The following is a 24,072-nucleotide window of genomic DNA, read 5'->3' as shown; positions in this document are numbered from 1 at the left end:
CTTAAAGAATGACATGGGATGGTTTCCCATGGTTATCTGCAGGGACGGGAACTGTGATGAATTCATGTCATTCTCTAATCCTGATCTTCTTGTTCCTCTAACTCATTAGATGCCAACCAACACCAAGCATGCCATCGCCCACCCCCTCTACATCTGTATACTCTGCCCAGAGTCTGCACCAAATAGTGCAACTCATCAATACCTAGTGTTTCCTGATTTCCTTGGGGATGCCAGGCATGATTCTGGCGTAAGGCAATCTGGACCAGGTTCTTCTATTGAGTTCTCTGAATCACAAATATCTTTGTATCACAGCACTCAGCTGAAACCAGTTCCCCCAAAACATGGTAGCAGCAGGAGAAAATGGATGAAAGAAATGTTAAGAGGGTCACAGGATAGGATGGTTATTTTTTTTGTTTTAATCTTTATTAAATTTTCAAGGTTAATACAAAGTGCATAAAATTATACATATATTAATAATCAGAATCAGCACTTACAATCCATCAGTAACAATACAAAATGAATTACCCCCCTCCCTTCTAGTACATTCAATCAATGAATAAAACAAAGGAGATAACCCCCTTCCCCTCCCACCCTTCCCTGGATGTGTGTATAAATCTAAAGGTAAATTAAAGGTAAAAGACAACTATACCGAAGTAACAAAAGTCCCCAAACTAATCTGAATAAATTATTATGCCCCAACATGTCAGCGTTCATTTTCTCATACTTATAACAGAAACATAAATTCGCCCATCAAATGGTAAAACTAAGCCGATCCCAATTTTTCCAATTGTGGGTGACCATTTGCATGGCAATCCCGGTCATGATAATGAAAAGCTGGCAATGGGGGTTTAATATGCAATAGTATCCCACAGATGACTACATCATAGGTTAATGGAATCGATGATTACAGTATGTTATTGATATGTCCCCATATCGACTTCCAAAAATTGAGTATCAAAGGACAATAGAACAACAGATGATCCAGTGTTCCTATTTCAAGATGACAGTGCCAGCATCTATTAGATTTAGAACTATCTAACTTCTACAAACAAACTGGGGTTCAAAAAGACCTGTATAACGAAAAAAAACAGGTTTGTCTCATAGATGCTGACGCTGTACATCTCACCCTCCAAGACCAAATCCATAGCCATTGAATAGCAGAAATCTGCTGCTTTATCTCAATGCTCCGAATGTCTTTTAGACTAGTTTTTGGTTTCTTATTCCAATATTCAGATATTAATTTATACCACTTGGCTGCCTGATGCCCTAGCATATCTGTCTGGAAGCAAAGGCCCGGCATGCTATACAGATTTTTAAAATTTCGCCAATCAGGGGAACCCTTTCTGACTGGCCTGCTTCAACTGCAACCATTTATATGCTTGAGACTTTGTAATACCGAATGATTGTTGCAAGTTGTGAAAAATTAAACATTTTCCCATTTGATAACACATCATCTAAAGTACGTATGCCTGCCTGCAGCCAATTTTTCCAGAGGATTTTAGATTTGCCAATTTGGATCTTAGAGTTCAACCATAAGGATTGACACATGGATTGTTGTACTGATATAGAAGTTAAATTATCAATAAATTTTAAGGTTTTCCAGGTGGCCAAAAGAATACTATTGTCCTCGTAGATTTGGGGCAACTTGATATTCAAAATATTGCTTAACTGTAAGGGGGGCATAAGTTGCCATTCTAAAATCAGCCAGTCCAGAAGATGCTCCAAGACTTCAGGAAGGATCCAATGCATACCCTGCCACATAATAAAAGCTTGATGGTATTTACAGAAATTTGGAAAATTTATCCCACCTGTCACAATTGGTTTTTGCAAAGATACTAAAACTATTCTAACAGTTTTACCCAGCCAAATAAATTTAATAAGAATTCCATTCAATTTCTTATAAAAGGACCTCTGAAAATAAGCTGGCAACATACTCATTTGGTAGCAAACTATAGGCAAAATCATCATCTCAACAGTTTAGACTCTCCCCCACCAAGAGAGATATAATGGGTTCCAATGCTCACACATTTCTTTGACTTTCAGCAATACAGATTTTTTATTTACTGCCATTGTCTTCCAAAGTCCTTTGAATCATGATACCCAAATATTTTATACCCTCTTCCTTCCAAATGAATGGGAATGGATAAAATAGTCCTTTTGCACAATGCACATTTAATGGAAGAACTTAAGAATTGCCGCTGCTGGGTCTGACCATTAGGTCCATCGTGCCCAGCAATCCGCTCACGCGGCAGACCTCTGGTCAAAGACCAGTGCCATAACTGAGACTAGCCTTACCTTGTACATTCTGGTTCAGCAGGAACTTGTCTAAGTTTGTCTTGAATCCCTGGAGGATGTTTTCCCCTATAACAGCCTCCAGAAGAGCATTCCAGTTTTCCACCACTCTCTGGGTGAAGAACTTACTTACATTTGTACGGAATCTATTCCCTTTTAGCTTTAGAGAGTGCTTTCTCATTCTCTCTACCTTGGAGAGGGTGAACAACCTGTCTCTTATCTACTAAGTCTATTCCCTTCATTATCTTAAATGTTTCAATGATGTCTCCTCTCAATCTCCTCTTTTCAAGGGAGAAGAGGCCCAGTTTCTCTAATCTCTCACTGTACAGCAACTCCTACAGCCCCTTAACCATTTTAGTCGCTCTTCTCTGGACCCTTTCGAGCAGTGCCATGTCCTTCTTCATGTACAGCGATCAGTGCTGGACGCATTATTCCAGTTGGGGGCGTACCATGGCCCAGTACTGCGACATGATAACCTTCTCCAATCTGCTCGTGATCCCCTTCTTAATCATTTCTAGCATTCTGTTCGCCCTTTTCGCAGCCGCTGCACATTGCGCATTCGGCTTCATCGACTTGTCAACCAGTACTCCCAAGTCTCTTTCCTGGGGGGTTTCTCCGAGTATAGCTCCGGACATTCTGTATTCGTGTATAAGATTTTTGATACGACATGGATCACCGTACACTTATCCACATTAAACCTCATTTTCCATGTGGCGACCCATTTCTCAAGCGTGTTTAGGTTCAAACAATTTTTATTGATGCAAAAAACATCAAATGCAACATAAGAGCACTCCATGGTGCATAATACAATAACAATGCATCAAATAAAATAAGAAGCATATATACCCCCACCTCCCCACCCCTAGCCCCCTCTCCCCAATGGTATTCTCTATTTACCTCATTATAACACATCAATACACTCTAGGACACCCATCTTAAGACCGCACTATGGCCCTTAGGATGCAAGGTTTGTAAGTAAGGATCCCATATATGCATAAACAACATCTTTCTCTTCTCAGGTCTTCCAGCATCTCTCGCCTCCCAGATGGCCAACTGATGTAACTGTTTTCGCCAATGCCAAAACTTCAGGGGGTCAGGGACCATCCAAAATTGAAGAATACATTTCTTGGCCAATAAACTCATCTTCCTACACAGCACCCGATGAACCCTAGGTAAATGACTGAAAGCCTCTGACAAATCCAAAACAAAATGGGTCGGAAAACTACGTAAAGATCTCCCAATTATTTTTGACATATAGGATATTATTCTTTTCCAAAAAATTTTGAATAATGGGACAAGACCAAATGCATGTCCCAAAGTATGACTCCCAATCCCACATTTATGACAATAGTGTAGGGAGACCTCCACTATAATATAACTGTGTATGCGTATAATAAGCACGTAATGTCACCCTATAATATGTTTCTCTTAACCATGCACACGGGGTCACCCCAGGTGTCGCCCTCAGAGTTCGAGCTATATCCCAATGCCCCAAATTAAGTTGTAGTTCTCTTTCCCATTTACTTCTAATGTACCTGTAGTCCTTTGCAGATAGTAACTTTTGCAGTCTAGCATGTACACATGACACCGAAAGAGACACCCCGCCCTCCCGAGTAAACAACTCGTAATTTAGCCCCCATATACAAGCTCAATTGTGCTTTGTCAAGGGATCTCACATAGTGCTCCACTTGAAAACATGCAAACTGTGCACCCCAGGTATCTCCCACCTTAGCTAACAATTCTGCACGAGTCAACAGCTCCCCTTCATCTCCCAATATATGTTCTAAACATAAAACTCCTCTTGCTCCCCATAATCGATACTATCTAGATTCCCTTCCTGGAGGAAATGCCAGATTACCTTGCAAAGGCAAAAAATCAGTAACCAAATCCCAAGGCATTGGATCACCTCCCAAGGCATGCACAAGCCAATGCCAAGCCGCTTGTAAGGTAGTAAATAATAAACTTGAACAAAAGGAAGAGGGCAATGCCCTACGAGAACTATGAAGTAATGCAAATACATTGAAAGGAGTAAAAAAACTCCTGTTCCATATGAAGTGGGGTGAAAGTGTTGGTCATATTTATCTAATCTTCCAAATGGCGAAGCAGACATGCATAATTATAGATACGCAAATCCGGTAATCCTAACCCCCCCCCCTCTCTATTCCAATTCCCCAAAAATTGTGTCAACTGTAATTTAGGTTTCTTAGCCATCCAACAAAAAGGAGAAATTTTTTTATAAAAATATGTAAATCTTTCTTTAGTAAGCAAAATGGCAAAGTCTGCAACACGTACAACCATTTGGGAAAGATAAACAACTTAACCAAGCAGATGCATCCCATCAAGGAAAGGGGTAAAGCTTTCCAGGTGTCCAGCAAGAGGTCCATCTTTTGTTGAAGTTTATCCACATTAAGGCGATATAATTAAGAAGTCAACATAGTCATCACAGTCCCCAAATACACAAACTGCCCTTGCGCCCAAGTCAAAGGAAACTCCGTCCCCCATAAGGCCTGAACTTCCACAGAGGATGCCAACGCCTCCGATTTATCCAAATTTAATCGGAAACCAGAATAATCACCATATTCTTTAATTAATTCCAATAATGCCTTTAAGGAAGACAAAGGATTCGTAAGGTGTACTAAAATATCATCTGCAAAGGCCGATAACTTAAAAGTAGTATTTCCAATGTCAATCCCTTTTATAGATGGCATTGCATATATGTCCCTAATAAGAGGGTATAAAGTAAGCACAAACAATAATGGCGATAAGGGACATCCCTGTCTCATCCCCCTATAAATCAGGAACTTTTCTGTTTCAAAATCCTTCAATACCAATTTTGCATGTTTATGTCACATTGCAGGTCTTCGCAATCTTGCGTCTTCAATACTCTAAATAATTTCGTATCATCCACTCCACTCGTGACGCTTTTCCAGTCTGAGTATTGTCCATTCACCCCCACTCTCTGTTTCCTATCCGCCAACCAGTTTGAAATCCACATGAGTATTTCACCCTCTATATCCTGGCTCGCAATTTTTAGAAGCAGTCGTTCATGCGGGACCTTGTCGAATGCCTTCTAAAAATCCAGATATACAATGTTGACCGGCTTGCCCTTGTCTATCTGCCTGTTTACTCCCTCGAAGAAGTGCAGGAAGTTCGTCAAGCAAGATCTTCCTTTGCTGAAGCCATGCTGGCTGGTCCTCATCAGTTTGTGTCCATCAAGGTGATCAATGATGCCGTGCTTTATCAGCGCCCCACCATCTTTCCCAGTACCAAGGTCAGACTCACTGGTCTGTAGTTTCCCGGATCTCCCCTCGAACTTTTCTTGAAGATCATCGCCACTTTCTAGTCTTCCGGAATCCTTCCCGATTTGATTGACAGATTGGCTATTAGTTGGAGCAGTTCAGCTACAGCCCCTTTCAATTCCTTGATTACTCTCGGATGGATGCCATCTGGTCCCGGGGATTTATCATTTTTAAGCCTATCAATCTGTCTGCATACCTCTTCTAGACTGACCATCAACCCTGTCAGTTTCCCGTCCTCATTTCCTGTGTATAGCCTGTTGGCTTCCAGTATATTGGCTATATCCTCTTTGGTAAATACAGACGCAAAAAATGTGTTCAGTTTGTCGGTGATGGCTTTGTCCTCCTTTAGCACTCCATTTATTCCATGGTCATCCAATGGCCCCACCACTTCCTTTGCGGGTTGTTTTCCCTTAATATATCGAAAGAATGGCTTGAAGTTTTTGACCTCCTTGGCTATTTTTTCCTCATAGTCTCTTTTGGCCCTTCGTACTGCTTTATGGCACCTGCTTTGATGCTGTTTGTGCTTTTTTCCAGTTTTTGTCCGTTTTTGACCTTTCCCATTCATTAAACGAAGTCTTCTTGTCTCTGATCGCTTCCTTCATAGCTACAGTGAGCCAAACAGGTTCCTTGTTGTTTTTCATTTTGGATCCCTTGGTGATACGCGGTATAAATAGATTTTATGCCTCGGTGACCTCGCCTCTGATTATTTTTGTTACTTTATCTACTTGTTCACTGTATAAAACACAGAGGATGTGGGAGTTTTTACTGGGTAAATGCATTGTCAGTTGAAAATATCACACAACTGACAGTTACACAGAATATCACTTTAATTGACATTTGCACAGAAGAAATGTGTTTGGATGAGTTCATTCCTCGCAGCCATTGCATACAGGTGTCTTGTTAGGGTTAGGTTTAGGTCTTTCTTGGTTTTCAGGGATTGAAGCCTTTGGTTCAGGCACCCACTGGTTGATGATGAGGTTATGGAGCATGTGGAAAGTCACAAATATGTCATACACTTTAGCTGAAATATAGAGAAGTTTTCCTCCCTGATCTGTCCAAGTGAGATTTCAGCTTGCTAAATGTTCACTGAGTGACAGTCCTGATCATCCTGTGTACCTCGTTACAGCTCTCTTCAGCTGGCTCTACAGGGTCATCAACCATTGCCTGAGAGGATATCCTCTGTCACCTGCATAGAATAGGCTGGCAACCATATGGCATCTTTTCTTATTTGCTATCATAGGGATTGGTACATTACAGCCTTGATGAATCATTAGTTTTGGAGGATTGCTTGCGGCACATGGAGGAAGCCTTTTATTATTTCTACTGCACTACCAGACGCACGCAGTGCTGTACAATAAACACGCAAGAGATAGTCCCTGCTTGAAAGCGCGTACAATCTAATTATGACAGGTAGGGAATTACAAGGGAATGATGAAGTGGATAGGGTAAGAGACTATAGAGGGAATGACAGATATGGGTATTTTAAAAGTGGGTTGGAGTTAGGACTTAAGAGCAGCTGCAAAAAAGTGGGCTTTCAGCATGGATTTGAATACCATCAGAGAAAGAGCCTGACCTACCGAGTCAGGTAGTTTGTTTTAGGCATATAGAAACATAGAAAATGACAGCAGAAAAGGGCCATAGCCCATCAAGTCTGCCCACTCTAATGACCTACCCCCCTCGACTTTACCCCCCTAGAGATCCCACATGCGTGTCCCATTTACTTTTAAAATCTGGCACGCTGCTGGCCTCAACCACCCTTTCGGTGAAGAAATACTTCCTGGTGTCACCATGAAATTTCCCTCTCCTGATTTTTAGCGGATGCCCTCTTGTGGCCGAGGGTCCTTTAAGAAAGAAGATATCATCTTCCACCTCGGCCCGTGATATATTTAAGTCACAATCATGTCTCCTCTCTCTCTACTTTCCTCGAGTGAGTACAGCTGCAATTTATTCAGCCTTTCCTCATATGGGAGATCCCTGAGCCCGGAGACCATCCTGGTGGCCATTCGTTGAACTGACTCAACTCTCAGCACATCTTTTTGGTAATTTGGCCTCCAGAATTGTACACAATATTTCAGATGAGGTCTCACCATGGATCTGTACAACGGCATGATGACTTCGGGTTTCCGGCTGACAAAGCTTCTACGAATACAACCCATCATTTGTCTAGCCTTTGATGAAGCCTTCTCCACTTGATTGGCAGAGTCAGGAGTTGGCAATAGAGGAGAAGGGTGCAGACAAGAAAGACTTACCTAATGAACAGAGTTCCTGGGGCGGAGTATAAGGAGAGATAAGAGAGGAGGGATACTGAGTTGCTGCAGAGTGAATATGTACGCAGTGAAGTGCTGAATATTGTAACCCTGGCCTACATTTCCAGGCCTTGAAAACCCTGGCCTACATTTCCAGGTCTTGAAAACCCTGGCCTACATTTCCAGTGCCTTTCTTTGCCGAGCGTGCGATTCTCTAAATGGCACCGTCATGTGATTGACATGAAATTGGCCGCTTTTTAAGGTGGCTGCTGACAACGGCGCCGGTTATAGAATCTGGGCCTGACTGATTATTTTCAGCAGCACTAACTGGTTAAATGCCACTGAATAACAAATGATTTAACTGGAACATTCTATGGCTGGTTCAATCACTTTGAATATCAGCCCCAATATTTTTTCCCTAGTAATAAACTAGTATACATAGGACCAATAAAATAGTGATCAGGTTGTAAATGTTACTGAAAAATGTACTTTTTATTGTAAGTTATAAGCAGGCTAGAAATTTGAAAAATAAATAGTAATATGCCAGAAGCAGTTTTGTAGACCAGTGTTTTTCAACCTTTTTACACCTATGAACCGGCAAAAATAAAAGAATGATTCTGTGGACCGGCATCGGTCCGAGGACCGGCAGTTGAAGAACACTGGGCTAAGTCGTGGGCCAGACCCCGCCCATCTCTACCCAATCTTCACCTCAGACCCCGCCCCCATAATAGTACTAATTGCACCTTGCACGTCCCGTACCTCATTTGGAACCTTCCCTCTGACATTGCAACGTCAGAGAGAAGGCTTCCGGTTCAGGCGCAGGATGCCCATAGGAGCACCTGCCCATGGCTTTGTGCACTTAAGCAGTTAGGAAGAGGGAGCTGGCTCGAAGATAACGCCGCATCAATCGCACCGTGGACCGGCGGTTGAAGAACACTGTTTTGGGCCTGATGCACATGCTATCCCTGTGGACCGGCAGGAAATTTCTGTGGACCGGCACTGGTCCGTGGACCGGTGATTGACGAACACTGTTCTAGACCCTCATGAGAATTCCTTTATGGCAGAGTCTCTTCAACTGTGTGCCTCGAGGAATTTCTGGGTGCGCCATGAGAGATTCCAGAATTTTATTTTATTTTAAAAAATTCCATTCATAAATATACACTAGAATAGGGGACATGTGCGTCACATACGCAAGTCTGTCAATGTTATGAACATCTAAAGGCTCCTTTTACTAAGCTGCGCTAGCGTTTTTAGCGCGCGCTAGATGCTAACACCTCCATTGAGCTGGTGTTAGTTTTCCCACGTAGCGCGGGGGTTAGCGCACGCTAATCTGCAGCGCGCGCTAAAAACACTACTGCAGTTTAGTAAAAGAAGCCCTAAGTGTGTAAGGATACAACCGCCCAGACAAGCATCATTCTTTGACATGATTGGTCCTTGCAAACTAATGGCAAGTGATTTTAGTTTTATTTTTTATGCAGTAGTTATCCTAACTTGAGCAACAAAGCAATCATGGCTTTACCGTTTGGGTCTTTTTATCTTTGCGAACTTGGATTTTCAGCTCTGACAGAAATGAAATTAAAAAAGGAGAACAACTGCAGATCGTGGATGATGAAATGCGTGTTCCCTTCTCGACTATCGAGCTGCATTTTGAGTTAATTTGCACTCAAAAACAACCACATCTATCGCATTGATTAGCAATTCTATTCTATCCACTATAGTTTCATCGTTGTTACAATTACCCATGCATAGCTTAAAGAACTTTAAATAAATCACTCTCAAATTTAATTTTTTGTTGGCTTTGCAATTTTATAATTTCAATGATGTGCTGTGAAAACCACTTGCTACATTTAGGGCTCCTTTTACTAAGGTGCGCTAGCATTTTTAGCGCACGCTAACCCCCGCGCAACGTGGAAAATACTAACGCCAGCTCTATGGAGGCGTTAACGTGTAGCGCACGCTAAAACTGCTCGCACAGCTTAGTAAAAAGAGCCCTTAGTGTGCCGTAGCTAAAAAAGTTTAAGAGACACTGCTTTATGGGAACATATCAGAAAGAAACTGTAGTGCCTCAAGACAGTCCCTTGACAATATAATAATAATAATAACTTTATTCTTATATACCGCCACAATCTTATGACTTCTAGGCGGTTTACAATGAAGAGAAACTGTACAGACAGCGAATTACAGAGTATAGCATTGAACATCTAGTGATAGTAACAGGAGAGTTATGATGTCAAATACGATATGTATAATGATCCCGGAAGACAGCTTCAATGTGATGGTGAATAAAGTCTTTCTATGTACACAGGCATCCTGTGGGATGTCATTAAACATCATAGGGTAAGACACAAGCTTGTTCTTCTCTTCTCAGCCCCTATGATTTATTGAAATAACCAGCTGAGCAAAATCTCCAGGGCCATTTGCTTGCTCAGATCATGTGGATGCATATTAAACATTCAATTTATTTCCTGATACAAATCTCTTCTATTGTTGCTTGTGCTCAGGCTGATTCAACATATAATACAAGTATTTAATCATGGTAAAAGGTCTAGTGAAAAAGACTTTAATCTGCTCTCTTTTTTTTTACATGTATTCTATGCACACCATTTTAACACTCTTAATTTTGTTTTCACCTCCATTGACACAGAAAGAATTGGTTGATGGCTTTCCCCGATGGCAAGGCATTTCTTAAACAATAAAGCTTAATGACTATCAACACATTAATGTGCTTTCCTCAACTGGAAAGGTGCTATGATGACTTCTCACTCCTAAGGAGAACAAAACTGCGACCTTCCATTCCGATGAGCCTGCTGTTCGGGTACAATAGAGGGGAGAGGCCAAATTGTTCTTTTCAGTAATGGCTGGCAGGAAAATTCCAAGATGAGAGAGAATGAAAAGAGCAAGTATTTACTTACCACAGCAGTACTAACTGAATTGCTTTAAAAAAAAAAAAAAATCGGCATTCCTGCTTTTGAGGAACTGCCGAAAAGTTCTCAGCCCAACCATGAAGTGAATGATGTGGTGCCGTGAAACTTACACGTTGCTCCACACTTTCTATGACACTTTTCTTTTCATTTCATGTCATTGAAATGAAAAGCATCAAGAAAAGTGTGGAATAACATGTAAGTTTCATGGCTCCACATCATTCTCTTCTTGGTTAGGCTAAGAACTTTTCAGTGGCCCTTCATATTTTAGACTTTTCTTTTTTTTTTCCATAAATTTTTTATTTTTCAAAATAAATATGCAAAGTCTACAAATAATTATTATAAATATGTAAATATACATATATGCAAATATACAAAAGATAACGTAAACATGAAACAGACTAGTTGTACATATCACAGTTAATAAGCGGGAAGATAGTATTAATTATAAGTCAATGCAACCTGTGTCTCATGTCAACCAAATCCAGCAGGGCCAGTACATATACGTGTAAAGCATAGACGAGAGTTCTCAATGAGCATCATAATGAGCATCCCAAGCGACTTAATTAACTGACAAGAAGTGACTTTGTATATTTTATAAATATTACATTGATATTACATTGAGGTAATTTATGTCAACGGTCCAAGTCACAATAAAGTTGAACAGGTCTCCATACTTTGAGAAAAGAATTAGTAGAATGATGTTTTTCAGCTATTACACTTTCAAATTTGTTGGGTATGCATACCGTGTTGCACCATACAATGTATTCTACCTTACAAAAGTGCTTCCAACAGTGCAAGATGTTTTTAATAGCCAAGAATAATAAGATGTTAAGTAAATGAGCATTGGGTTCGGGCATAGAATATGTGAGACCATGTTGTCCAAAAATAATAATTTTAAGATGTAAGGGTTCATTAATATTTAGAATGGTGGATATGGTGCTCCAGACTTTATCCAAATACAATTTAATATGTGAGCATTGGTATAACATATTCGGCAGTGTACCTTCGAATTTTCTACAGGACCAGCATAGATTGGAGCTTTCTTTGGAAAATTTAGCATCCAGTGGGATTGATGTAGTAGAAAGTATATTGATTGAAGGACTGGAGCCGATCTAATAGATTTGAATACTCTGGTACACACGTTCTGCCAAAGCTCATCATCAGCGGAAATGTCTAAATCCGGATGCCATGCACTCATCATCATTTCTTTTTCTTTAATCAATTTTCACAATTACAATTTCACAAAAGAAATAAAGAAAACTAGTCTTATAGCCCGTTACATTAACGGGTGCTAGAATATATGTCTGTCTGTCTGTCTTTCTTTCTGTCTCTCTCTTTCCTTGTCTGTCCACCACCACCCCTTGCCTGCTCCCCCTGTCCATCAGTAGCCCTTCTCCCTTCCTTTTACCTCCCCTGTGTCCACCACCACCCTTCACTGTTCCCCCTGTCCAGCAGCAGCCCTTCTCCCTTCATTTTACCTCCCCCCTGTCCAGCAGCACCTCTTTCATGCTCTCCCTGTCTACCAGCACCCCTTACCTGCTCCCCCTGTCCAACATCCGACTTCCGTTCCATTAGCGTCTGTCCTCCTGTCCTGTCAGCACCCACATGATGCCTTTCACCACAGCTTAACTGCCTGCACATGCCGACAGCTGCCACACGTGCATCAATCCAACAGCCTCCTCAAGACACCCTAGTACTGGCCCGCTCCCGGCATCGCTGCCACTGCCGCCATCCATGCTGGGTGGGAAGGTGGGCTCCATGAGAGGCCCACAGGGCCGAAGCTGGTCAGCGTGGCAGGGGCTCGGGAGGAGGAGTCCTGGTGTCTTCTTGCGTGCATGCACACTCTTGCCGGCCACGGACCTATAGATCAGGGATCATGGAACATGCAGGTAAGAGTGCGCGTATGCGCTTAGGGTTTTATTATAGTAGATTATTTATAATAAACTCACCAGCAAAGAAATCCTTTCTAGCCCACATTATGAGAAGAATTGCCCAAAATTTACAGAATATCTCAAGAAACCAATGGTCAAAATTGACCAACAAAATCTGGATAGTTTCAATCTTGACTCATTATTAATCAATAGAAGTTACACATTATGTTGTTCCTGTAAACTTAGAAATTGCTTTAACTGAATAGGATCCCAAAATATAAATTCCTTATCATGTAATTTAATTATGCATTTGCAAGGAAACTTCAAGAAAAACATTGCTTCAAGAGCACTACTCTAGATTTTAGCATAAGAAATTCCTTCCTTCTCAATTGGGTAGCTCTAGCAACATCTGGGAATATTAGAACCACATCACCACAAAACTTAGCCGCTTTATTCTTAAAGTAAGTTTTCATGATCAGTATTTTATCAAACTCATTCATACAGGTCATCAAGAGGGTGGACCTGGTCTGTATCACATCCTGACTGTCTTCTAAAAACCCAATATTTTAGATTTTTCTGAAAGCTATGTTGCTCTATTGTTCTTGTACTGTATATGTTGGGCCCACTATTCAGACTGCAGGAGGCAACCCGCCAAAGTCCTACAGTCAGTCGTGAGCCTTGATATTCAATGCCAGACCATTTCCGGTGACTGGCATTTGAATGTCCGGGGGGTTTTGGACCAGCTACACCTTAAGTGGTTACGTCAATAATCAGTAGTGATTGGTTAAATTATAATGAGCAAACATAGGACTGCTATTTTAGGTGGTCCAATGTAAACTTAGCTGGTCATCTCCTGAGGCAGGAGCCCAACATCCCGAGAGTATACTCCCTCCTGATGACGCGTGGAGCGAAACTCGAGTAGAGGGATTGTGTTTTGGCACCTTCGAGTATGAACTGTTAATTTTGCGACATTATATTGTATTTTGGCACCTTTTGAGCAGAGGAAAGCAGGTGGAAGTGAGCTGCCTCATCTCCAGAAAAGTATAACGTTTTATCTGCTAAACATATGGGGCTAGATTCACAAAGCAAACCGATCGTGTACTGATCGGTGTGCAACCCCTTAGCGACCCCAGCCCGATTCACTTACCTGCCTTCCGACCGTCCTCCGATCCACGCATGCAAATGAGGGCAATGGCATGCAAAGTAGGCAGGGACGCGATTCACTAAACAAAACCCTGCAACACCGACTGGGCTGGCCGATCAAAAAAAGTGACTTCTGAGGACCAGTCGCTGAAGCCCTTTGCGACTGCCCTGCCTTCTGCAGCCCTGCTCTCTGCCCTGTCAGCCCCGATCTCCTGCTGCCCCGAATGCCTCCTGCAGCCCCGAACGTGCCTGCCTTCCAGCCCCAAACCCGAACACCCTGCCTGCCTGCCCCAACTCTCCCACCCTTCCCCACATTGCAAGCCCATGGTTTTAACCTGCGGGCTTAAGTGGGTTAAATCATGGGCTCCCAGAAGTTCCTCAATCGCCTATTTAAAAAAATCTATGCCAGCCCTGAGGTCTAGCACTTTTCAGGTTCCCTGGCTGCGCTCATTGTAAAAAAAATAGAAGAAGAAAACAACCCAACTCCGACGGCCCGGAGGTCCCGCGTATGCTCATGCCATCTACAGATGGTCTGCGCATGTGCGGGGATCGCTTTAGCGTGATCCGTGCCTGCAGATGGGGGCGTTCCTCCGATCACCCTCATCTGCATGTTGGAGTTTGCTGAATTCATCGGATCTACCCAGATTGAGCCTGATCGGGCAGGTTAGTGAATCCTGGCCTTAGTATAGACATAGGCATATCTGGAACTGTACTGTGGCTGCCTCTGCTTTTGATTTCATTAGAGCACTGAGGTATGCGGACCTGAGCACAGCACACAAATACACATTCATTTCTATTCATACAGAATATTGATTTATAACAACATTATAATTATATAAAGGTTGTGAGTTTTTTAAGAAAAATTTATAAAGCCTGTGTGAAGGGGAACAACGCAGTGCTGACTATTCCCAATTATCATGTGACATAACCAATTAACTTTTATCTGCTAATCACAAATATTCATAGTCTTGCACTTAATATTCATGGTAAACCAGTTAAATGCTATTTAACTAGTCAGAAGTTCTTCTTGCTGGTTAAAAAGCTTTGAATATATATGGGGGGGGGGGGGGAATTATTTCTAGCAGTGTCTCGCAAACTTTTCCAAGCCATGGCACGCTAAACTCAGGGCCACTGCTGGATGGTCTCTGTGCATGCGCAGATATTAATGCGATAACATCACATGCATGTGTGACATCATCCCGTCAATGTCTGTGCATGGGTGGAGGCCCTCCAGACGGTGCCCTGAGCTTGTTAACCCTGAAATTACTATGCTGGTGGGGAGAGGCGTCAGTGAGGAGGAGAGGCGCTGCAAATGCAAGCAGTGTCTCACTTCCGGTTCACCACACAATTGTTTCCCACGTACACACCTTTATAGGACCCCCAGGGACCCCTGAAGAAGACTTTTTATCGAAACGCGGACCGTGTTGGGTCCTGTATCCCTAGCGGACTAGGTCCTTTAAGGCTCTTATGTGGATGATTTACTTTTATGTGGATGAAATTATTTTATGTGGATGATTTCAGCGTACCTTTGGAACTTTGATACTTTCAAATAAAGTCCATTTAGGAACATCGTCACTCCACAGAGTTTTTTTGGTTGACTCTTCTATAGGACATGATTTATAATATATTTGAAAAAGTCTGTCGGTGCTTCTAAGTTGAGGGAGACTTTGATAAAATTACCGTATTTTCACGCATATAACACGCGCGTTATACGTGTTTTTACAAACCGTGCATAACCTTGCGCGGTATACACGTGAGCGCGCTATATAAAATTTTTTTTTACATAGTTCCCACCCCCCCGGAAATGGTCGGTTGGGCCCATGTGCCTCAGGCCCCGCCCCCAGGAGGGACCTAAGGCTCCCGGGCCTATTCTGATTGGCCCAGGCACCTTAGGCCCCACCAGTAGGCGGAGCTTTGGGATGGATGGGCCAATCCGGCCTCATTCCGTCGTTGGCTGCCTGCCGGACAGGCGGGTTTGGCTCCTGTCTGTCTGGCCAACTACACAAAGGTACGAGGAAGGGGGTGGGGGTGTCGTGGGGGGGAGGGGGGTTTGCGTCGAGGGCAGGAGGGCCTGGGATCCCTCCTGCCGTAATGTAGTCCGGGGTGGGGGTAGGGGGGTCGCCGTGGCCAGGAGGGTTTGGGCTCCCTCCTGGCCCGATATTGTCGGGGAGTTGGGAAGTCGGCGGGGCAAGAGGGCTTGGGCTCCCTTTTGCCCCGATCGTGTCGGGGGGGGGGGTAAGAGGGCTTGAGCTCCCTCTTGCCCCGATCGTGTCAGGGGTGCCGCGGTTGGCTGGGGCAAGAGGGCTTGAGCTCCCTCTTGCCCCGATCGTGTCAGGGAGTCGGGGAGTCGGTGGGGCAAGAGGGATTGACGTTAGAGAAAGGGCGAACCGCTGGAAGAGGAAGCAGCGCAGGGCTCACGGAAGGGCCGGGACCGCCAAGAGAAAGCAGCAGGACACCGGTAGGAGCTTCTACATGATGGGGGGGGGTCGGGAGGCTGTGGGTGTGCGAGCAGTCCTTCAGGGTGGGGGTGCGGGTGCGGGTGGGAGTGCATGCGAGCGGTCCTTCGGGTGGGGGTGTGAGTGGTCCTGCGGGACGTCGGGGGGGCATCAGGCTTTCAGGGTGGGGACAGGACTTCAAGGGGGAAAGGAGAGTTGGGGCGGGCGAAAGGAGAGTCGGGGTGGCCAGAGGAGAGTCTGGGCGGGCGAAAGGAGAGTCGAGCGCCACGGGTATATATAAATTTCTGTACATAAATTTGTGTTTTCCGCGCGCTATACCCGTGTGCGCGTTTTACACGGGTGCGCGTTTTCTACATGAAAATACGGTAATAGTGAAGTAACAATATCCTAAAGAATAGTTAAGAGAAGTCTCCCAAAAATGTTTTTTTTAAGTTAAAGGAAAAAAGTAGTATTATTAAGGGTTTTTTGCTGATGACTGTACTGAGGAGCGAAACAGTAACTGAAATACGCTAAAGCTAGATACTGTGTGCATTGCTCCTAGCTCTGAGGCTGTTTTTCCCTGTGAATGAGAAGGTTAAATGGGAAATAATAACTATTGAATGATCCTTCAACTGAAAGTGGGATTTAGCGTTGTTGAATATTGTATTTTTGGACCACTTGGTCAGACATTTTTTGGTTTGTGTATATATAAATACATACATAAATATTTTTAGTATATCAATCTATCTTTATATAGATAGAGACAGATAACTTTTTACGTTAATACATGCCTGCATTTCATTATTACAACCCACCTGTTGGGTTTTTTTTTTTATAATTGGTATCTCTGAGCCTTCTTTATATCTTTTGATGTTGTAGTCATATTTGACATATACAACTGCGATATCTGCTTACATAACTGATGAGGATCAGCAGAGGGAACCCCTAATGCACTAAGGGCTAGATTCACTAAGCAAACCGATCATGTACCGCTCGGTTTGCGCTCACTTTCCTACTACGGCTCGATTCACTAACCTTCCTCCAGACCCCATCCGCACCCGATCCGATCTGATCTGCGCATTCAAATGAGTACAAAGGCATGTACATTTCTTAAGGCATTGATTCATGAAACCATTTTGTCCAAACCGACTGGCCTTTCCGTTCCAAAAAGTTTTGACTGCTGAGGACCCAGTTGCTTTACATCCTCGCTGACTATTCCTGCCTAGCAACTGCCACGTGCATGTTAAGAACCCCATAAAAAATATATATCTACCCCACAAAAAATCCAAAATATATCTAAACTTTAAATATATGTAAACTTTCATATACATAAGTGTTAGAAATATTTTTTTGATTTTTTTGGAATGCGCATAGCGAGTGCGGGAGTGAATCTCGGATTTGTAATGTGCATGGCGAGAAAATCACAGATTAACCCCATTCTCTCCTTGCGCATTGTACATTTCATATATCAATGCCAAATTTAAAAAAAAAAATCAAAAATAACTTTTAAGGGCCAGCTATCCCTCCCCACTTTCTTCCCGCTCGATTGTCGCATGCATCTGATGTCACGGGGTCGCCTTTGGTTGCTTCGGGCTTCACGGCAGAAAGAGCTGCACAGCCTCCTGGGATTCATGATCCCATCACATTCAACTGCTCTTAACTGTTGTGCCTTCTAGCAACTTAACAGTTCTTTTTCTGAGAGAAATGTTAAGCTGTTTGGAAGCGCGCAATAAACTCTGAGATCGATCCGTAAAAAAAGATCAAAGATCAGTTAGGGCGTTGGTCTTTGACCAGAGGGCCGCCACGTGAGCAGACTGCTGGACACGATGGACCCCTGTTCTGATCCAGCAGCAGCAATTCTTATGTTCTTATGTTCTTACTCGAAGAATTCCACTGCTCACTCACAACAATGCTTTGCAGTAGGCGCATTCGGAGCCCGCCAATGACGTCCGCTATTAAACCCCACCCCATTTCTACGCAGTGAAGTCCTAAAGAGCTAGCGCATGCGTTATGTGCTTGTGCATTGATCGATGTTACAGTGAGACGTGGGGGCGTGTTTATGATTTGATCATTTGCATGGACAAGCTTTACTGAATCGATCAGCCAGAATGACTCGGAAACGGATAGGACACAAATAGGATCCATTTGTGGACTTTAGTGAATCTAGCCCTAAATTCATAATGGAGGCAGTGATTAAACTGGGAAGAGTTTGGGGTCTCCACTTTGTGAGATGTTGCAGAATAATAGGTTTCTTAAATACTGAAACTGTAAAAGGGATTTATTCAGGGCTGTCAAAAAATATTTGGTGTGCCCAGAATAAATTCAGAGTGCACAGGAGGCAAAGGCACTTCTGGCAATCCATTAACATCTTCCTGATCCGATCCAGTTCAATTGGAATGAATTACCCACCCACCTGGGGTATATTTAATTGTCTGCCAAGAGCCTCCACCTTGGGTATATTTATTCTTGCTAAGTGAAACAATGAGATTCCTTTGTTCTCTGAGAGAAAAATCTCATTTTTCTTTCCTTCCAAAAAAGATCAAGAAAGACAGCCAGTTCCACTTTCCTGTTGTTTACTCCATCATATCCCATTCAAATGCTTTTGAAGAGAGGGTAGTCAATCTCTGCCAGAGATCATGGCACTTGCCTTTGTGGAGTGGCTTGCCATCTTTTCCTGCTACATCATCATGCTCAAAACCAGGGTAGATTAATCCTTTGTCGGGTCCTGCACAAACAAGTGTGTTAGGCTTCCTAATGTAATACAAATAAATTTTAAAGACCCATAAAAGAGTTCCCCATGGTGCTGACTGCAAAGAAAAGCCTTTTATTTTGTTGCCAACAAATAAACTGGGAGTATAAAAATCAGTTTTATATCTCAAATCCCAGATCACAAATAATATACTCAACAAACTTCCAATCTGGGTATATATAACAGCAAATTAATTCCAAAATCCAATTACAAAAATCACATTTAAAATTTTGTGTGTGCCCAGGAAAGTAATTTGTGCCCATATAGTCTCATAAGAAGGCAATCTTTTTCTATTATTGCATACCAATAATTCAATCCTTATAAGAAAATAAACCAAAAAAATACTTTTGCTTATCTTGAGGTGTGCTCATCACTGAAGTCCATAGCATCTGTAATTTCATACTCAGTGTTAGGATAATATGAATAGACTCTTTCCAATACATCTTAGTAAAAACTAAATCAAATAATTTTTAGTCCCTGATATGGATCCATGTTTCACAAGGCCTCCAGCTCCATCAGGGAACTTGTAAAAACATTGACCATTGCCTAGTGGTTAGTGCAGTGGACTTCAATCCTGGGGAGCTGATTAGTTCCCACTGCAGCTCTGTGACCCTGGGCAAATCACTTAACACTCTATTGCCCTGGGTACAAAATCAGATTGTGAGCCCACTAGGGAGAGAGAAAGTATCTTTGTATAATATACTGTATATAGCACTGCATATTTAATTTTCTATACTGTTCTCCCATTGAAGCTCAGAACAGTTTACATTAATTTATTCAGGTACTCAAGCATTTTTCCCTGTCTGTCCCCAATGGGATAACAATCTATCTAATGTATGATTTACTTATTATTTTGTGTTCGATCTGACAATCTTTCTGTACAAAATGTTTTGATTTTGTTAAATTTTTAAAATGATAAATAAAGAATAATAAAAAAAAACAATCTATCTAATGTACCTGGAGCAATAGGGGGATTAAGTGCTCACAAGGAGCACATGGGGTCACAAGGAGCAGCATGGGTTTGAAGAACCTACAACCTCAGGGTGTTGAGGTTATAGCTTTAACCCCTGTGCCACACTAGTAGTGCTACAGAAATGATTAGTAGAAAGTTGTCTGCAACATAGAGGCAGGTCCTAACTATTCTCAAGTCCCATCTCTGCATGGCTGATGATTTTGCAATCCTCCTGATGAAGCTGGAAGACTGGTAAAATGTGGCTCCCCCCACTTAGTATCTTCTTATACAATCTGGATATAATTTTTTCAGGACGTTTACTAAATTGCAGTATGTTTTTGCACTTATTGGGGGTAATTCTACATAGGGCGCTAAAAATTAGGTGCCTAAAGTCCATATGCTAATATTTGGGTTCCCAAGTTCCATTTATAAAATGGAGCCTAAGCTGAGTGCCATCATTTAGGGAGGAATTCATCAATGGGAACTTGTAGCATTTAGTGTGTGCTAATCATTAGCATGTGCTAATGTGGTAGCACCCATTGATAAATTCCCCTCTTAGACATCTAACTTTAAGCACCAACACTTATACCACGTAAAAGGCAGTTTTAAGTGTGAGTGCCAAAGTTTTGGACACTTAAGTACCATTGTGCCCTCTAAGGACTGACTTGACGTGTGCAAAAATTTTCTGTTACCTTACCTTCTGTGTACTTCTTATAGATACATACTTAGATATATGAACACATACACACACACATATGTATACACACATCATCACTTACATGGAGGTTGGAAAGAATTTCATAAGCCATACTAACGATAGTAACAAGGTAGATGTCGGCAGATAAAGACTCGAATGGTTCATCAAGTCTGCCCAGCCTTACCCTCTCTTTAAATTACTGATTTAATTTAAATTATTCTTTTTCCTAGCTATTTCTGGGCCAGAAACCCAAAGCTCTGCCCGGTACTGTGCTTATGTTCCATCTACTGAAGTCTCTGTCAAAGCTCCTCCAGCCCATCTAAACCGTCCCAGCCGCCGAAGCCTTCCACAGCCCATGCTCAACCAAATGGCCATATATGGGCACAGACCATGCAAGTCTGTTCAGTACTGGCCTTAGTTCTTCAATATATACCATTTTGCATGTAGTTTGCTACCAAATGAGTATGTTGCCAGTTTATTTCCAAGTTGAATGGGATTCTTACAAAATTTATTTGGCTGGGTAAATCTGTTAGAATTGCCTTAGTATCTCTGCAAAAACCACAATCAGTGGGTGGGGTAAATTATCCAAATTTCTATAGATACCATTAAGCTTTCATTATGCGGCAGGGTATGTTTTGATCCTTCCTGAAGTCTTGGAGCATCTTTCGGATTGGCTGATTTTAGAATGGCAACTTATGTCCCCATTACAGCCGTCATATGAATGAAGCAGTGAAGTAAAGTTACGCTATTTATATGATTACAAGGTGTTTTGCCCGTATCACACTACTCTTATTTCCTTAGCATTTTGCGCAGTTTACATCACCCTCTGGGTCCCTTGAGAAAGAATTTCGAAACATGGTCCATGTCGGGACCTGCTGACACAGTTGAAAGCTAAGTGGGAACTTCTTTCTCTCTTTTGCCATTGACAAGTAGTTGAACATTTAAACAGTATGTTCATTTCAAGCTCTTTTTCAAAATAAGTCATACACAATGATGGGGCGGTGGATTTGGCTATAGGAGCTAATGCTCTTGGTCAAATTTCACAATTCTGAGTGTATGTGAACACTTTACTTACTTTATAAGCTAGTTATATATTTTGCTTATTTGTATACTGAAAAGTCTTATCCTGTTATACGGTATTACTTTGACTTCTTTGCCCTTTAAGCTACAACACACACCCTCTACTATATTCAGTGTGGCCCATTACGGTTAAGCCATATTTTGAGTATCAAATTACCCTTTATTTACAAAGACAATAGTATTCTTTTTGCCACCAGAAAAACCTTAAAATTTATTGATAATTTAACATCTATAACAGTACAACAATCCACGTGTCAATCGTTATGGTTGAACTCCAAGATTCAAATTGGCGAGTCTAAGATCCTCTGGAAGCATTGGCTGCAGGCAGGTATACATACTTTGGCTGATGTGTTATCAAGTGGGAAAATGCTTGATTTTTTACAACTGCAACAATCATTCGGTATATCAAAGTCTCAAGTATATAAGTGGTTGCAGTTGAAGCAGGCCATTCAGAAAGGGTTCCCAGAATGGCAAAATTTAAAAACTCAGTATAGCTTGCCAGGCCTATGTTTCCAGAGTGATTTGCTAGGGCATCAGGCGACCAAGTGGTATCTATAATAATAAAATGCTAAGCGCGCATGCGCACTAAAAAAAAACGTGTTCCCTGAGATGTCCCGAAAATACGACTGCGCATGCGCGCCTACAACGTCACCACAGCCTGCTCTCCGTCTCCACCTCGCGCCGCTGCAGGCCCCACACTCGCAACTCACACATCCGCTGCAGCCTAGCAACTCCGACCACAACCTTCCACCCTCAACCGCCTATGCCAGCTCAGGCTGGCGCGTTGAGGAGTCGGAATGCAGACCCGGAAGAGCGAAGGAAGCCTCACACTGAGCAACTTCTGCCACGGTCCCGGGTTCCTCTAAGCCTACCCTTCTCGCGGTCTGGCCGGTTACCTTAGTCCTTTGCCGCCGCCGCCACCCCCTTCCCTTCCCTACCCGCGGTCGACAAAACTCTTGCCTCCAGCAGCCGACGCAGCACTGTAAACACGCTGCTTCGCGGACTCTACTGCCTTCATTTGCTCTTCCGTTTCTCTGATGACGTCATCAGGGACATAGAAGAGCAAATCGGGGCAGTAGAGGCCGCGAAACAACGTGTTTACAGTGCTGCAGCGGCTGCTGGAGGCAAGAGGTTTGTCGACCGCGGGAAAGGAAGGGGGTGGCGGCGGTGGCAAGGGACTAGGGGAGCTGGCCAGACCGCGAGAAGAGAAAATCGCGTGGGCCACGAAGAGACAAGGAGGAACTGGGAAGAAGGAAGAGGGAAAGGGGCCTGCTTTGGGGTAAGGGTGTGCTTGGAGGCACACAGCTTTGCTTGGGGGGGAGACAGAAGGGGGCCACGGAGAGACAGGGAGGAACTGGAGCTGGAGAGGGAAAGGGGCCTGCTTTGGGGAAGGGCTGTGCTTGGAGGCAGACAGCTTTGCTTTGGGGGGGAGACAGAAGGGGGGGCCACGGAGACACAGTCAGGGAGGAAGTGGAGGGCCAGAGGGAAAGGGGTCTGCTTTGGGGGAGGGGTGTGCTGGGAGGTAGATAGCTTTGCTTGGGGGGGAAAAAAAATGGGGGGCCACGGAGAGACAGTCAGGGAGGAATTGGAGGGGTAGAGGGAAAGGGGTCTGCTTTGGGGGGGAGGGGTGTGCTGGGAGGCAGACAGCTTTGCTTGGGAGGGGAGACAGAAGGGGGACCACGGAGACACTGTCAGGGAGGAATTGGCAGGGTAGAGGGAAAGGGAGCTGCTTCGAGGGGGCAGATCATTTTGCTTAGGGGGGAAGACAGAAGGGGGGCTATGGAGAGACAGGGAGGAACTGGAGGGGGAGAGGGAAAGGGGGCTGCTTTCTAGCACCCGTTAATGTAACGGGCTTAAATACTAGTAAATTAATATTTGACTATATGAATAAAAAACCAAAACAAGCTTGAGAGACATTTGGAGCATTGAGATTAAGCAGCAGATTCTGCTACTCAATGGCCACTGATTTGGACTTGGAGGATGAGATGTACAGCATCAGCATCTATAAGACAAACATGGTTTTATTTGTTACATAGAAGTTTTTGGACCCCTGTTAGTTTACAAAAGTTGGACTGTTCCAAGTCTAATAGATGCTGACACTGTATCATTTATTATTCCACTGTTCTTTGATACTCAACTTTTGGAGATCTATATGAGGGCAAATCAACTTGATACTGGAATCCTCAATTCCATTAACCTATGAGATGGTAATATGTGGAACATCATTACAGATCAAACCTTCATTAGATAGGCATAGGAGTAGGCTCTTTATGATTGTGACTGGGATAGCCATGCAAATGGTCACTAAAAACTGGAAAAATTGCGACAGACTCCATTTTACCTTTTGGTGGGAATTTTTATGTTTATACTATAAATATGAGAAA

General features: G+C 43.0%; 1 protein-coding gene across 8 annotated transcripts in view; it reads left to right on the top strand.

Annotated features, from left to right (window-relative positions):
* LMNTD1 (lamin tail domain containing 1) overlaps positions 1 to 24,072 on the top strand; it is a 475,792-nt gene that overhangs the window by 81,151 nt on the left and 370,569 nt on the right. The gene's annotated exons all lie outside the window — the stretch shown is intronic.

The sequence above is a fragment of the Geotrypetes seraphini genome, chromosome 7 (assembly GCF_902459505.1).
Source record: "Geotrypetes seraphini chromosome 7, aGeoSer1.1, whole genome shotgun sequence".
NCBI lineage: Eukaryota > Metazoa > Chordata > Amphibia > Gymnophiona > Dermophiidae > Geotrypetes > Geotrypetes seraphini.
Note: the sequence above shows the minus strand (reverse complement) of the source record. Positions and strands in the feature narration are given on the sequence as shown.